We start from the raw sequence: 16,873 nt of genomic DNA, 5'->3' as shown, positions 1-16,873 counted from the left end.
AAATAATTCTATAGAGACGACAACAGAAAAAAAAAGATGTAATTGATGAAGCATAAAAGGATACATAGTGCTGCAATAAAGACTGATTCCTCAAATCAAGGAGAATGGGATTTTGTGGTGCCTGGCCAGATCAGTAGGTAGAACATGCAACTCTTGGTCTTGGAGTTGTGAGCTCAAGCCACATGTTAGGTGTAGAGCTTACTTAAAAAATAATAATGTTTATTCATGTCTTCTGCCCATTTCTTCACAGGATTATTTGTTTTTCAGGTGTTGGGTTTGGCAAGTTTTTTTTTTATATATAGATTTTGGATACTAATCCTTTGATACGTTATTTGCAAATATGGAGTGCTGATTCATAGGGGCACATGTACCCCAATGTTTATAGCAGCACTTTCAACAATAGCCAAACTATGGAAGGAGCCCAAATGTCCATCAATTGATAAATGGATAAAGAAGATGTGGTTTATATATACAATGGAATACTACTTGGCAATGAGACAGAATGAAATCCTGCCATTTGCAACAACGTGGATGGAACTGGAGGGTATTATGCCAAATGAAGTAAGTCCGTCAGAGAAAGACAGATACTATATGTTTTCACTCATATGTGGAATTTGAGAAGCTTAACAGAAAACCATGGGGGAAGGGAAGGGGAAAAATAGTTTTAAACAGAGAGGGAGGCAAACCATAAGAGACTTAAATGCAGAGAACAAACTGAGGGCTGATTTAGTGGGGAGGGGGGAGGCAAGGGAAGGGGAAAATGGGTGATGGGCATTGAAGAGGGCACTTGTTGGAGAAAATAAAATTAAAAAATAAAACTAAGAATGAAATTTTGTTTGAAAAGTCTCATATTTAGTTTCAGAAAATCGAGTTCCTGAAAACAGGCTGGTTTAGCTGAAGTTTTTTGGAGGTAAATACGGTCAATTAAAGATGGGGAGATGAGTAATCATATTTTATTAGGATATCACAAATGGAAGATACTCATTTTTGGACATTTAAACATTTCTCAGAAAATGACTTTAGTTCTATGAATAGAGTGTATAATATTAGACTAAGTAATTTACCCAAGGTAAAGATCTTTTGTTGTTCTTTTCTGTATCTACTATAGTAAGGCTACTGTGGAAATATTCCATAAAAATGTTAGATTTCAGAAAACATCATGGATTTTCAAAAGGGTCTGGAACACTGATTACATGATTGATGCAGTTCATAGATGATTGCTAATACAGGTTGAACTTAGAAATTACTATGAGGCTTTAAAAATAATATTATATAAAAACACATCCCACGATGTGAAATTTGAAGTTATATTTAAGAAGGTTAACTGTGTGACACTAAATCAAAACAACATGCCCTTCTATTCATATTTCTGTCTTCTGAGAGTGGCCTCAATTGAAACCTCAGAAATCAGGCCTCCAAAATATCAGTTTCAAAGGTGTGCCTGACAAAACCTCAAGCTCAATAACTTGTTAGATAACCTTTCATTCAGTAAACAATCATTCATCATTTACTTATTAGTTAGACACTGTATTAAATGCTACTGAGTAGAGGGATCAATGAGGAAGAAGGGGGGATGTGAAAATGAACAAATAGGATTTCTATCTTTACACAATCTATTACGGGAGAGTATAAGACAGATGTTTATCTAAATGTTACTTATATACTTATTAAAATGGAAAAATGGAAAACATTAAAACTTAGAAAAAAGGAGATACATGAATCAATTACAGCATACATCTATAAGGAAATTATATATATAATAATTCTAATAACATTCACAATGCATTTTAATAATAATTTTATGAGTAAAATGTTAACCAACTGTATCACTCTGTGAACAATTAACATCTCTGTAATACATTTTACTCATATGAAAAATGAGAATATTCAGTATGATGATGGATACAAGTCATTATAAAATTCTCAAAATACACAGAATTTACATCACCAAGAAACCTAATGTAAATGATGGACTTTGGATGATAATGGTGTGTCCATGTAGGCTCATCAACCATAACAAATGTACCACTCGAGTGAGAGATGTTAGTAGTGGAAGAGGTTGTGTGTGGGGGGTCAGGGGCACAAGGGCATATGGAAACTCTCTGTACTTTCTGCTAACTTTTGCTATAAACCTGAAACTGCTCTGAAAAATTGAGTCTATTTGAAGGAAAAAAAATGATACTACGGTACTACAACCTAAAATCTAAGATAAATACCCATAATTCCATTCTGATATAAATATAAGTTAATGACTGATAAATAAATAGATGGGTAGAAGAACAAATATTCCTTACAGAAAAATTTTAAATTATATATATGTAATACATATGTATTTATTTATTTAATTTGTATATAAACTTTATTCTTTGGAAAAGAATCATTAAGTTCAGCCTACACTCAAGAGAAGGGTACTTAAGTCTCACCTACCACAGGAGGGAATGCCTATACACTCACACACATGCACACACACACACACACACACACAAACACATACATACAGAGAGAGAGAGAGAGAGAGAGGGAAGGAGACTGACATTCCCTTAATGATTCATTTCCAATGAATAAAATACAGAAAAGGATGAATGCTAACTTTGTGGAGAAGTCTTGCAGAAACCATCTTAACCAAGTGATGAGGATGAACGTCACCAATGATATCATGTAGCCAATATGATGACACAAAGAGCACCACTATAACTCTAGTATAAGCATACAAACCTACAGACAGCCCCACTTGGAAGGATGGATATTCTACAAAATATTTGACCACTACTTCTAAGTGTCAAGGTTATGAAAAACAAAGAAAGACTGAAACACTGTCAGAAACCAGAGGAGACTAAGGAGACTAAAGATGCAGTGTGGTACTCAGAATTGGATCCTGAAGTATAAAAAAAGACATTAGTAGAAGAAAAACAAAAACAGAAACTGGTGAAGCTCAGATAAGGCCTGTAGCTTGGTAACAATATATCAGTGCCGATTTCTTAGTTTTGATAAATGCACCCTAGCGATGGAAGATGTTAATATCAAGGGAAGTTGAATAGAAGGTATACAGGAGCTCTCTTTGTAAAACTTTTCTCAATTTCTTCTAAAAGAAATTAAGAGAATGAGGATAATAATATTTCTTCCTTCTAGAGTTTTGTAAGGATTAAATATGTTCATATGGGTATAGCACAATTCTGCAAATGTCAACTATTCATATTATTAATGCTTACTAACAAAATTTTCTAGATTCATCAGTGACAAATAAGCATAAGTTTTATAAGAAAAATAATATGTTTAAAGAGTAGTTGATATTGTAAATGGTGAGTGGTCTTATGTCTATGAGAAAAGTAATGTGCATTTTGAGAGGATGATTTGGCACCCTAGACTTAGCATAAAAAACCTGGGTTCATGGAGTGTCTGGGTAGCTCAGTGAGTTAAGCATCTGACTTTGGTTTGTGAGTCTGAGCCTTGGGTTGGGCTCTGAGCTGACAGCTCAGAATATGGAGCCTGCTTCAGATTCTGTGTCTCCCTTTCTCTCTGCCCCTCCCCTGCTCTTCTCTCTCTTAAAAATAAGTAACAATTAAAAAACAACAACCGTGGGCTCATGTTTTAGTTCCTTTCTAAGTAAAATAGTTACAGTAAGATCTGTTCTATTTATTGTGATAATCTAATAAAACATCCTATAGTAATCATCATAAAGAACCATGCAAATTAAATTTATCCCTGTTATTATTATTATTACTATTATTATTGAACAACCAGAACCCATGCAATAGCCTACAAAACAGAAAAGTTTGGTCTTTTGAGTATACTTAATTTTAATAACTTCCTAGGTTAGGTAGCTATATACCCTCAGGAAATATTCTTGCTTTCATAAAGAGGAGATGAAAGAATACTAAACATGTCATAGGAAAGCCTCACACCAGCCCTCTAGGAAAGTCAAAAATACTGTCTATAATTTCACATAATTTTGAATATCAATGAGCTTCATATAGTGTTGAAAAGCAAGGCTACTATTTTTAATTTTCTTTGAAACATTTAAATCCAACTCACAGTGCATTGAGGGTGGATCAAGAAGACAAATAATTCTCTGGTCTTTCATCAGATCTAGTACAGAGAATAATTACTTTCAGCAAATATAAAGATCTTACATTTCCTATTGTTTTTGGAAGTTCTTTCATGGAAATGCTTTTACTAAATTATTGGCAAATTATTTTCATATTGTCAAATTCCGTATAGAATTTTGTGATGGACGCTTCCCCAGGGACGGACACACAATGATATTTCATTAGAACAAATTAGTCTGAAACTAATAACATTTAGTTTGTCCCCATAACAATCTTTTGAGGAAAACAGTATTATCCTCATGTTATTGGTAAGAAATTAGTTTTAAAAAAACTGCCTTTGTTACACAGCTGATTAGTGACAGAGTACAAATTCAAATCCAGAAAATTTGCCTTTAGAATCTATGCTTTTAAACATTAGATACACTTTTTTGAAATATAATTTACTGTCAAATTGGCTACCATACAGTGTATAAAGTGTGCTCTTGGTTTTGCGATGAACCACGGGACTCTACCCTAGATCTACTATATATCAGGTATCATGCTACAAATTTAGCACTTACACATTTTAGTTATTAGGGTGATTGTTTTGAAACATTAGCCTCTCTCTCNGAGTTTATTTTTGTGCATGGTGTGAGAAAATGATCTAGTTTCATTCTTCTGCATGTTGCGTTAGCTCTCTTTCAATAGGAATAATCACCATCTCCAGTTTAATTTCTCAATATCTTATATGTGCATTGACTAATTAGCAGAAGCCATGATTTACAACTAGTATGTTGAATTCTAAATTCTGTGCTCTCTGAGTAACTCTCTGATTCTGAATAACTAACATTTTAGTCACAGATTCCAACACAGGCTTCCAGTAGAGTGACGGAAAAGAGAGAGCATATCCAGATTGCTCACCTAATGGAACTTGTCTGTACCTACAAAGGACCATTAGAAAGAAGCATACCTATAACTGAAAAAGCAGTATTAGTTTCTCTCTACATGTCTAGGATATTGTATAGACAGAATGGATTAAAACCTAACCCTATCTTTAAGAAGCTGGTTTTGATGCACTGGAAACTAGTGTATTTTAGGTGATTTTAATACTTTAGTGCATTTTATTAACAAATTTACCTTTGGATGCAAATGAATTTGCTAATTTTCTTTTGAATTTGTTAATTTTGGTTTGTATCATCATTGAGTATGATTATTTTTACTTTGCTATATTTTCTTTGAAGCAATACTTCATTTTTCTGGATCTCATCCTTCCTAACTTCATTGCTCTTGAGATGTTTTGTTTTGTTTCTCCCTTGGGATTGGAAAACAAAACAGGGTACTAACAGGAGTGCTATTGACGGAATTTAGAAATCGGCGTTAGTGTGCATGTGACGGGTATAAAGGTTTTCCAAAGCATTTGTCTGGAGGGGAAGGAAGCTTGTCCAGAGTCACAAAGAGCCTAGTTTTCACTATGTACTAAAAGCCATTGGGTAGCTGCCCCTTTGAATTGACCTTCATCTCCTTAAAGTTTATCCATAACTTCCTTCATCTTAACCAACTTTTTTTCCATCTCAGAAGTTGGTTATGTTCCTGCTCTCCACATTCAACTCTTCACCTTGTGATCACATTCATACCCCTTGCTACTTCTAGAATTCTGACTCCTTAATATATGTCCTTAGTTTTGTCTTCATTATCTTTCTTCATTCCTCCCTTTCTCTCTTACTAAAAATGTACTCAATCTCCTTCCATCCTGCTAAGAAGCCCTCCCCGCTCCTACCATTTGTCCGATTTCCTCCTCTTCATGACTACTAATATCTTTAAAAGAATCATTTAGTCTTCTCACAATTCCTCACAAATTCCTCCAAATTTTATCTCCTTAGCACTTCTCAAATCCATCCCCTCTGCTTCCTCCCCATCACCTCTCTCTCACTGTCTCTCACCAAGAATATGCTATTAATCTTCCAACAATTTTGTTTACATCATCTTGTCCTCTTTATCATGCTCACTATATTGCCACAGGTGCACTTTGTTATACTGCACTTTGCTTTATTGCACTTAGCAGACACTTTCTTTCTTACAAATTGAAGATTTGTGGCAATCCTACATCAAGCAAATCTAATGGTGCCATTTTTCCAATGGCATCTGCTCACTTCGTATCTCGGTGTCACATTTTGGTAATTCCCACAATATTTCAAACCTTTTCATAATTATCGTATTTATTATGGTTCTCCATAGTCAGTGATTTTGATTTGATGAAACCTCAGATGATGGCTAGCATCTTTCAGCAATAACATATTTTTATGGGTGTGTGGTTATTCAGAATATTTCAATGTGAATATGTGTTAGAGCTTGCCATTATTCAATATTTTTACTTTCCAGAAAATGCAAAAACCTTAGAATGTTTTAATTCTGATCACCCTCTATTTATAAGCTACTATAATGGTGTTTTAGGCCAATTATTACCATTGAATTTTATTACATTGCAATCAATTACAACAACAATCCATGTTGCTTTACTTTGCCCACATATACTGATATCTTTGAGCACCATTTTGGTTGCAACTGAATTCTCCCTTTAAAATTCCTTCTGTGAACTCTTTTGGGAGTAAAGTCTTCCAGTTTTTATTTACCTGAAAATTATTTTAATCTCCCCTAGTTCTTAAAGGGTATAGACCAATAGACTGACAGTTGTTTTATCTCAGTCTATTGAAGATATTATTCCACAACCTTCTGGCTTTCATCATTGCTGTTTAAAAGTCAGGTGTTGGCCTAATGGTTAGTACATTGTGGGTAATCATTATTCCAATTTTTGCAATGTGCTTTCTCTCTGCATGCTTTTCAAGTCTTTTTATCTTTTGATTTTTTTAAGCAATAGAGTATTTTTTAGTTAAGGTATGTACATTTTTTAGACACAATGCTATTGCACATTTAAGTTTCTACAGGATAGTATGAACCTAAGTTTTATATACACTGGTAAACCCCAAAATTCATTTGACTTACTTTGTTACAGTGGTCTGGAACCAAATCCACAGTATTTCTGAGATATGCCTGTACTGGAATTATCTTCTTAAAATTGTAATCTCTTCAGATTTACTTTGTTAAAGAACTTTTAGTAGATTCCTAGTGGCTATGAGATATAAAAATCAATATATACCCTTGCATTCATTGATAATCAATGGGGAGGAGGGATACTGGGGCTTGTCTTACCTATGAATAGCCAAGTGGTAACTGGAAGGTCATCTAAAATGCCTTTGAAATAACTTAAGCTCTGTTATGCTGGAGGCACCATGAAAGTTATTATTATTTTGTAAGTGTCTAAAAATGTTATTGAAAATATAGGAAAAGAAATGGAACCAGTCTTCTGGTTCTCCCTCTGTGGGTCCCAGAAGCTTGTGTGGCAACATGACGGGTGGTAGAGGCCAGGCAGTGCAGCTTCATGAAGTCTCTGGTCATGATACGGCCCCCAGCGCACGGCCCCTGTCCTCCCAGCCACCAGGATGCTCTAGAAAATAGGCTTTGCCAAAGGGGCAGTGAAATAGGGAGGAACGTGTCGTCTAAGCCTCTTCTTGTAAACGTGGAAGGGAAGGCAGAAAAGGCGGCAGAAAAGAATACTCAGACAAAACTGTGCAGACAAAAGAAAAAGAGGAACAAGGGGGAAACTGCTGAAAATGTCTAACCAAGAAACTAAAGAAGATTTACCAGCAGAAAATGGAGAAACTATAAACAAGGAGGGTCTCGCCTCTGATGAAGTAGGAGAGAAAAAAACCCCGAGTCCAATTAACATCATGTACCATATCTTACCAGTGGCCCCTGTCTCTCTTCTGATACAACCCGTAGGAGTATTTTTATCAGGTATCTTGTAAATATAAGTATTTCAATATCTCTAGAGACACTTTAGAAAGGAGAGAATCCTACTTCATCCCATGTTTTAAGTGTAAGTGTTTTTTTTTTTTTTAAGTGGAAATCATTTGCTGGTTATTTTTAATAGTGAGAAAATAGTGGAATATTGAATAGGGGAGGTTCTGATTATCTTGACTATCACTCCACAGATGGGGAAGTAGTTTTTATATCCTAAAATACACAGTACCCTGGACGGCAACTCGGAGCCACAGTTCTGCATTTAATATGCCTTGAACACTTTATTTTATTTACTCTTTTAAAATTAATTAATTAATTACTTAATTTACATCCAAGTTAATATATAGTACAAAATGATTTCGGGAGTGTATTCCGTAGGCTCCTTACCCATTTAGCCCATCCCCTCTCCCACAACCCCTCCAGTAACCTTCTGTTTGTTCTCTATATTTATGAGTCTCTTATGTTTTGTCCCCGTCTATTTTTATATTATTTTTGCTTCCCTTCCCTTATGTTCATCTGTTTTTGTATCTTAAATTCTTCATATGAGTGGAGTCATATGATACTTGCCTTTGTCTGACTGACTAATTTCGCTCAGCATGATACCCTCTAGTTCCATCCACGTAGTTGCAAATGGCAAGATTTCATTTCTTTTGCTTTCAAAGTAATACTCCATTTTATGTATTATGTATTTGTTTTTAATGTATTTCTTTAAATTCAAATTAGCTAACATACAGTGTAGTATTGTTTCAGGAGTAATCTTGAACATTTTAAATTACTTCTCTTCTCATGTTATCTTTCAGTAGCATTGTTTCTTAAAGAAACCACTCCTCGGCCTTGGCTCTCTCGGTCAGAATGTCATGCGTTCTGTAATACCTTTGGTCCTGATAGCCCAGTCTCTCTTGTAACTTTGTTAACATGCTGAGGATGTAGTGTATGCGATACTCTCAGTTAAGATTTATGACACAGCAGCTTAAATGAATTAAGTGAATTATATCCTCATGTTGCTAACAAATGTCTTTGAAAGAAGTTCATAGAGATGCTCAACTAATCAATGTCTATCAGTGACATTCTCATTGTATGTGTATCAAGGATCAAGAATAAATGAAAGCTAACGAGGACTTGGTTTCCACCTATTCCAGGGCACAGACCTGCACACCAGCACTAAAATGAATACATCAAAGCTTCCTTGTTGGTTAAATTTTTATATTTACCAGACAAAAATATGTGTCTTTTAATTTATAACATACTTTTACAAATATTTATGTGCACATATAATACGTATATTCATATATAAACACGTATACTATGATGTATTTTTAGCTTAAAATTAACTTCATTGCCACGTATATGCCATATCTGCTGGGGAGTAATCAAAGAAGCCATTAAGACCTCCTGGGACCAAAAAATGAAATCCAAACAAAATCCCTTAGTTGTAACATAATTTTATGAAAATAGCTTAGACTTCTATGTTAAGTTTTATCCTTACAATAACCCTGGATATAAGGATACAAAATATATTTCTGTAGCATGGAAAAACACTAATAATTGGTAGATGTTAAGGTAACCTAAATGGTTAGCTAATGACAGACAACTGGTAAAAAATAAAAAAAAATCTGTTTAAAACTTCTGGACTAGTTGAGAAATCTCTTCTAGAAGCAGGGAAGTGGGGGCAAAGCACAGGCTTAATTCTCAGACTCCTTCCCCATTCTTAGAGTAAGGATCTTAATAGCTCTCAAACGTGACTGTAAATTAGAATAACCTAGGAGCTTTGGATAAAATCCAAACCAGCCTGCTCTCTTGCTGGATTGTGTAAGAATTGTGAGTGTTGACACTCAGGTATCAGTGAAACCCCCAATGATTAAAAATGCAGCCTGGGTTGAGAACCTTCGGTCCCTGATGATTCCATGTGCACTGCTTTGAGAGTTCTTGGAAATTGCATTGCACAGATTTTTGGCAAAAGAGAGGGAAATAAAATCCACTCTGCTTTAAACCACTGGGCACCTAGCAGAATACATTTTTCGCTCNGGGAACACAGAAAACAAAAAACAAATCATCCTTGTCCAATTAAGTAGATACCACAGTTGTGACCTTTACCAACGTAAACTGCAGCAAAATCCAAGGCAGTGAGTTGCATAGAAAGAAAAAGAAGGTGGTAGCTGCCTGGGGTGGGGATGAAATAATGGATTTTCATAACACAATTTCTTCATATTTTGTCAGGACTGTTTATCTGAATTGCTTTTCATTTCTGCTGTCTTTCAATTTCCTCCTTTCTTCATGGCATTTACTATTATGATCACTGACATTAAATGTATTGTGAGAATTCATCCATACTTCTATGGTAAAAAACTGTGGTTGTACTCATTTGGATACATGTATCATATATCACATATAAACAATAAAACAAGGTACACGGTTTTGTTTTAATCAAAGTAATATTCTATTTCAAAAACCTTCTTTAAATCTTCCCCAAATGTTATCCTGGTTTCTAGATATAATCCTTATTTCACACTTTTATTGTTTCTCAGTGTCAGACACTACTACATATGCTAAATGTTATATATGTATTTTCTTATTCAACCTTCACATCAACTCTGTAGGGCAGGGGACGTTATTGTCTCTATTTTATACAGATGGAAGATTAGTCTCAGAGAAGTAATATGATCAAGTTTTCAAAGTTAGAAAATTGCAGGAAAAAATTTTTACTTGGTCTGTATGACTTGTGAATCTTAGCTCTCTCTCTCTTTCAAAAATAATTTTCCTTGTATTTATGTTCATTATATAAAAGTTCTTGGATGTTGATGAGAAGTGCAGCCTTTTACACAGGCAGAAGTCCCCCTGCAGCTTCAAGGGCCTTGGCTGAAACACTTGGGCCAGAAACATGAGCCTGTTCTCCCTTTGAAGGTCTCTGCCCTCATGTGGGAACTGGTGAGTTTTGGACCAGAAGGCAGATGACCCCATGGTGGGGAGGGGAGAAGGACTCAGAAGTCCCCAAGAGGCCCACTGCCTTAGCGTCGCTGTGAAGGCAGGGGCCACGTACACTTTTCCTGATCATCCCTACAGAGGGACAGAGGCAGAGAGAAGCAGAGACCTGCCTGTCCTGCAGAGGGATCAGCCTGGGGAGGAGCGAAGGGGGGAAGGAAGGAGGCTGGGAACTGTCTTTGGCTAAAGTGCCAGGGCTTGTCTGGCATTTTTCTCATCTTATTTAATCTTCCCACAAATGCTTAGAGGTAAATAGCATCACCTCCATGTAAAGTGAATCCTAGTTCTTAAACTCCATATCATACAGCTGTAAACACCAATGACATTGCTGTGTTCATACTTCATATTATTTCACTTAAAAGCAGACCACTTTGTAATATGCCTCCTGTTCTTCCTCCTACATTTATATATTTTTAATTACAGAGTCACATTTAATAATTTATAACAAAATTAAAATAATTAAGGAAAACTGTATAATGGGTATATAAAAATTGTTAGATTTTTCAGAACATGCCATTAATTGAACAAGCAGTTTTTAAAAGTAATCATTTTGCCTTTTCTAGGCACTTCCTATTCATGTAGCTCCACGACACAAGCAGAAGACAAAACAATGAGTATGTTGATCACATACTGTTTGTATATTATGATGCACAGTAGACCTATCTTAAACATGTAATGCACATACACGTAAGCCACACTCATACATACACAGGAATGTGTTATTTACTAACTCTGGGGTTAGAAGAACCCCGATTTGTAGTGTTTGTCAATTGCTATGGTATAAATACTACTCATTTCAATCTATCAAGTTGATATTATTGGATATGAATTGGAAAGATATCAGTGGCCCAGCACTGTTGTAATATTTTCACTCTATGGACCCAAAAGACATAAAATCCTCAAGAATAGAGATAATAGCATGATGTGGTAGTTTTGCTATTTACCATGTCTGCTTAAGTGTATATAATTAATATTTAATAAGGGCTATGTTTACGAGCTGACTAGTACAAATTCTGAAAATTTAGCAGTTAACTTAAAAAAAAAATTTTTTTAATGTTTAGTTTTGAGAGAGTGACAGAGACAGAGCATGAGTAGGGGAGGGGCAGAGAGAGAGAGGGAGACACAGAATCTGAAGCAGGCTCCAGGCTCTGAACTGTCAGCACAGAGCCCGACGTGGGGCTCAGACTCACAGACCGCGAGATCATGACCGGAGTTGAAGTTAGATATCCAACCAACTGAGCCACCCAGGCACCGCAGCAGTTAGGCTTTCAAAAGTAGGTATGAGCCATGGCATATTCACATTTATAAATATACACAATGCTTTGCATATTCTGTTGTTTTGTACAGGTAAAAATGGCTTGAAAAAATCATGGTCCTCAGCCCAAATGTATGATGAAGACAGGATATCTCAATGAAAGATAAGAGGTGCACTTTTACCATAAACAGTCCATCTATTAAACTACACATAAAACTATACTTAAGGCATGTCTCTTCTCTGATGTCCTTTGGGCTCTCATCTCTTTTCACTCTACACTGTCTGATAGTCAATTTAATGTACTTCCGACATTTAATTGCCACCCATGGTGATAATGCTAAATCCTTTCTCTGCACTCAGATGTCTTCCCCACATTCCAGATTCAAATGTTTAATGTCTATTGGATATAGACATTTGACTGCATGAGAGACCTCAACACTTAGCATGTTGAAAAATAAACCAGTTTGGGTTCTCCTCTTGCCTTTTGCATCACAGTGAATGAATGCAGGCACTGAGTGTTCTTCGCTTCCTGCCCGTATGCATCTCATTTATGCACAACTTCATAGCAGCTCTATACTCCCATTAGCTCTGGAGCCTTGTGTCTATTTCTGCACCCTAGATCAGATCACCATCATCTCCTGCATGGATCAATGAAATAGACGGTCACTGGTTTGTTTGTTTCCACTGTAGTTTAGAGTTACTTTATCCAAATGCAAGTCAGAGCTACTGGCTTGAACCTTTGCTCTTTGCCTCTCTGTTGGAACATTTTTACATAAAAAATACATAATCTCATAACAAAGACAATCTCATGTGCTTTTGTATCCAAGTCTCCTTAGTTTTTATCTTTAATGAAAGCTATTTGGAACATGGAATTCCAAATACTAAAAACAAACAAGGTTCTGATCTACCACATACCCCTTTCACTTTTTTTTCTCTAGTCTCTCTTTACAGAGAATTAGGCTTCAGGGTTCAAAACGTCAGGGTTGTGTGATTTCAAATTTGTATCCCCAATGATGATCACAGGTCTGTCGTACAGATGGAAAACAATTTAGTCGAATAATAAGCCCATAATGAGCACTCAATAATATATGTTTTCTAACTTCTAAATAAGGAAAATATGCAAGAGGGCCACTGCTATGGATTGAATATTTGTGTCCTCTAAAATTCCTATGTTAAAGCCCTAACCCCCAAATGATGGTATTTGGAGATGGTCCTTCTAAAGGTAATTAGGTTTAGATTAAGTCATGATGGTGGGGTCCTCATGCTGGGATTAGTGCCCTTATAAAGGAGAAAGAGGGAGAGGGAGGGAGGGAGAGAGAGAGAGAGAGAGAGAGAGAGATCTTCCCATTCACACATGTCCAAAAATGACCATGTGAGCACTCAGCTAGAAAGCAGCTGTCTACAATACAGGAGGAGGGCCCATATCAAGAACTGAATGTGGGACCACCTTGATCTTGGGCTTCCCAGCTTCCCAGAACTGTGAGAAATTAGTGTCTGTTAATTAAGGAACCTAGTCTATGGCATTCTGTGGTAACAGTCCAAACTAACTGGAAACACAGCTAGTGTCATTTCAAATGAATTCTGTAGAAACATCATTCTGGACACTGAATAATACAGAGCAAATCATGGAGCTAAGCCCAGTCATTTCCTTTAAGGAGAGAGGAGTATGTAGCCATCACTGTATTCAATGTATGACCAAGAGCCCTGAGGGATAAACACTGGGCTATCAGAGCACTGAGAATAGAAAAAAGTAATATTAACTTGGAGGATAAGAAACAATTCACCCAAATTAGAGAGAAACAGACGTAACAACAATGGAGAACACAATGAAGGAAAACAGGCTGACTGACCTGACTGAGGGTTCTCACCAGAAACATATATAAAGGCATCCTCCAGAATTAATAAAAACGTGTAGGTTAACAACATTATTTTTTAGGTTTTCCTAGTAGATTCTTGTAATACTGAACTTCCCATCTAATGAAACCTGTGCTTTTACTTTTTATTTATTAATGAAATCTGTGCTTTTAAAATCCACAGTGAGCAATATATATATTTAATGTAATAATGTGTACATATATGTATGTATATATACACATACACATATACCCACATGGATAATGCAATGAAAATTTTGACTGAGTTACCAACCTTTAAGAAAAATAAAATAAAATGACATTTTTAGGAGGGTGAGGGCTGTGAGTATTTTGTCTGTTTCCATATGTGAGTTGAAAATTGCTTACTTGAATGTGTTTCACAGATTTCAGGAAAAACCACTCAAAGTTGAAGAGTTAAGAAACCAAATGGAAGTAGATAAGACCAGTCATAAATCATGGAAACAGGGGAATTTAGTATTTGTTTTTTTTTAAATGTTTATTTAAAACATTTAAAAGGAAGGGCAGAGAGAGTGGGGAGGGGCTTAGGATCTGAAGCAGGATCTGTGCTGACAGCAGAGAACGCATGAGCCTTGAGATCATGACCTGAGCTAAAGTTGGCCACAACCAACTGAGCCACCCAGGAGCCGGTATTTGTAATGTTCATGTCACAACAGTCTGATAGGTGCTGAGGAGACTGAGGCATAGAGAGGGCAAATGATAGGAGCCTCTCACGTCTTGCAGGCAGGCACACCACGTCCCTGTGGCTACAGTTAGCCAACACAGGAGACGTACCAGTTAAATGCCCTCACTTTACAGAGACAAGGTTCCATGACTGAAGGGTTTCTCTTACATACACCCATAGGACATCATAATATTCAGGATTTTTATTTTTTTATTTAATTTTTTTAATGCTTATTTATTTTTTAGAGAAAGAGAGACAGAGTGTGAGTGGGGGAGGGGCAGAGAGAGAGGGAGACACAGAATCCGAAGCAGGTTCCAGGCTCTGAGCTGTCAGCACAGAGCCTGACGCAGGACTCGAGCTCACAAAACGCGAAATCATGACCTGAGCTGAAGTCAGGCGCTTAACCAACCGAGCCACTCAGGCGCCCCTATTCAGGACTTGGAAAAGGTTATCTGAGGTGCCTGCATAAAGCTTAAGCCTGAAGTATACATAAAAAACAATTTCCACCAATAATGAAAAGATAAAGAATGAGGACAAACCAGAAACACTAGAGAAGCTTTTAATGCCAACCCATAAACTAGAATGCTCTACAGTACATTAACTTAGATTTATTGAACTTTATCTTAAGCAATTGGATTTTTCTGTTATTGTTTTTTGAGAAATGAGCAATTCCTAAATCAGGCTCTCTAAATGCTTCCTACATTTTTCTGTGATAAACCAAGGGTAGTAACAAATATTTATTATTTATGTTAATGACAGGACCTACATTTATTCCTAGTAAACCAGTTAAGTAACAATCAGTAATTTCCTTCACACATTCAGGGTCATAAAGAGCCCAGTTTTAATTGGGCCTACACAAACATATTGTGAGTTGGAGACAAGTGTGCCCAGAGAATTACAAAGTGCTTTGTACAAAGTCATCAGACTTAATAAGGCTGAACCTTAGCTCCACTCTTAGACCAACAGTAAGGAAGCAGAGTGTGGCTTCCTGGTGGGTGGGTAGCCTTGTGCGAGAAGCCGGGCATTTTACCAGTAGCCAATTTCAGTGAATTTCTTCAGGATTTTTCCTATACATAAAAAATATATTATTATGCAACTTTTTCCTGCATTTGTTTAAGTAAACAAAGCCTTTAGACCTAGAATTTTCAGAGCAGGCAAAATAAAAAATATCAGGGATCCTTAGGTACACAGTAAAAATAGAATAAGACTAAATGGAAACACATATTTTAAATGATTTTTGACAGAGAAACATGAGATTATACAAACTAAATCTGCACAGTCCATACATTGATAACAGCTTTTTAGCTGTTTTAGATTTTTTCTCTTGTTTTTGATTCTAAAAATAGTATTTCTCTAATCTGCCATTTGTTTGCACCTCTTTCAATCCAAATGTAGGGAAAAAGAATATGCATTAAAAAAATCTCCAAAGGTATTGCATCATTGTGTAATTGCATCAGTGGTTCTCAGGTGTTTCTGGGCTTTTAATGTTTATTGATTTATTTTGAGAGAGAGAAAGAGAGTGCACGTGTGCGTGTGCACATGTGCACGAGCAGGGGACGGGCACAGAGAGAGCAGGGGAGAGAGAATCCCAAGCAGGCTCCGTGCCGTCAGCGCAGAGCCCTACGTGGGGCTCCATCCCAGTAACAGTGTGACTGTGACCTGAGCCCGAACCAAGAGTCGGATGCTTACCCGACTGAGCCACCAGGCGCCCCTAGAACACTCGTTGTAGCAGCAATGGTCCTAAGGCAAGTGATGAAAAGAGCCAGCACTTTCAAGTTTGCTGCTTGAAGTGAAACTTTCTGTCATAACTATTTCAGATGGTCAGGATTTACTTAAATGCAGAGCCGGTAAAGTGGAGGTTCTGACAACTGAAACAAAAAGCAACAAATGCCCTTCTGTGGTAGCGGTGGGGGAGTTAGAGGAAGCTCTGCTTAACTCCATTGTTCTCAAAATCACCTGGGGAGCTTTTAGAAGCTACTGATGAGGAGAGCCTAGCCAGGAATAATTTAATAGGCTTGCGGTAAGTGTCAAGGGTCAGGGTTTTCTTACACGCATCCCAAGTGAATCTCATGTGCAGGAAGTGTTGAAAACTTATGAACTTAATTTTTAAAGAAAGGATCCACTTTTGGAAGGATAACTGTTATGCCCTAGGAGAAAGTATTTTCCATATTAAGCCTCTGGTGTATACTGGTATGTAATA

Source organism: Crocuta crocuta, unplaced genomic scaffold, assembly GCF_008692635.1.
Source record: "Crocuta crocuta isolate KB4526 unplaced genomic scaffold, BGI_CrCroc_1.0 scaffold356, whole genome shotgun sequence".
NCBI lineage: Eukaryota > Metazoa > Chordata > Mammalia > Carnivora > Hyaenidae > Crocuta > Crocuta crocuta.
The sequence above is the reverse complement of the archived record's forward strand: the minus strand, read 5'-3'. Positions refer to the sequence as shown.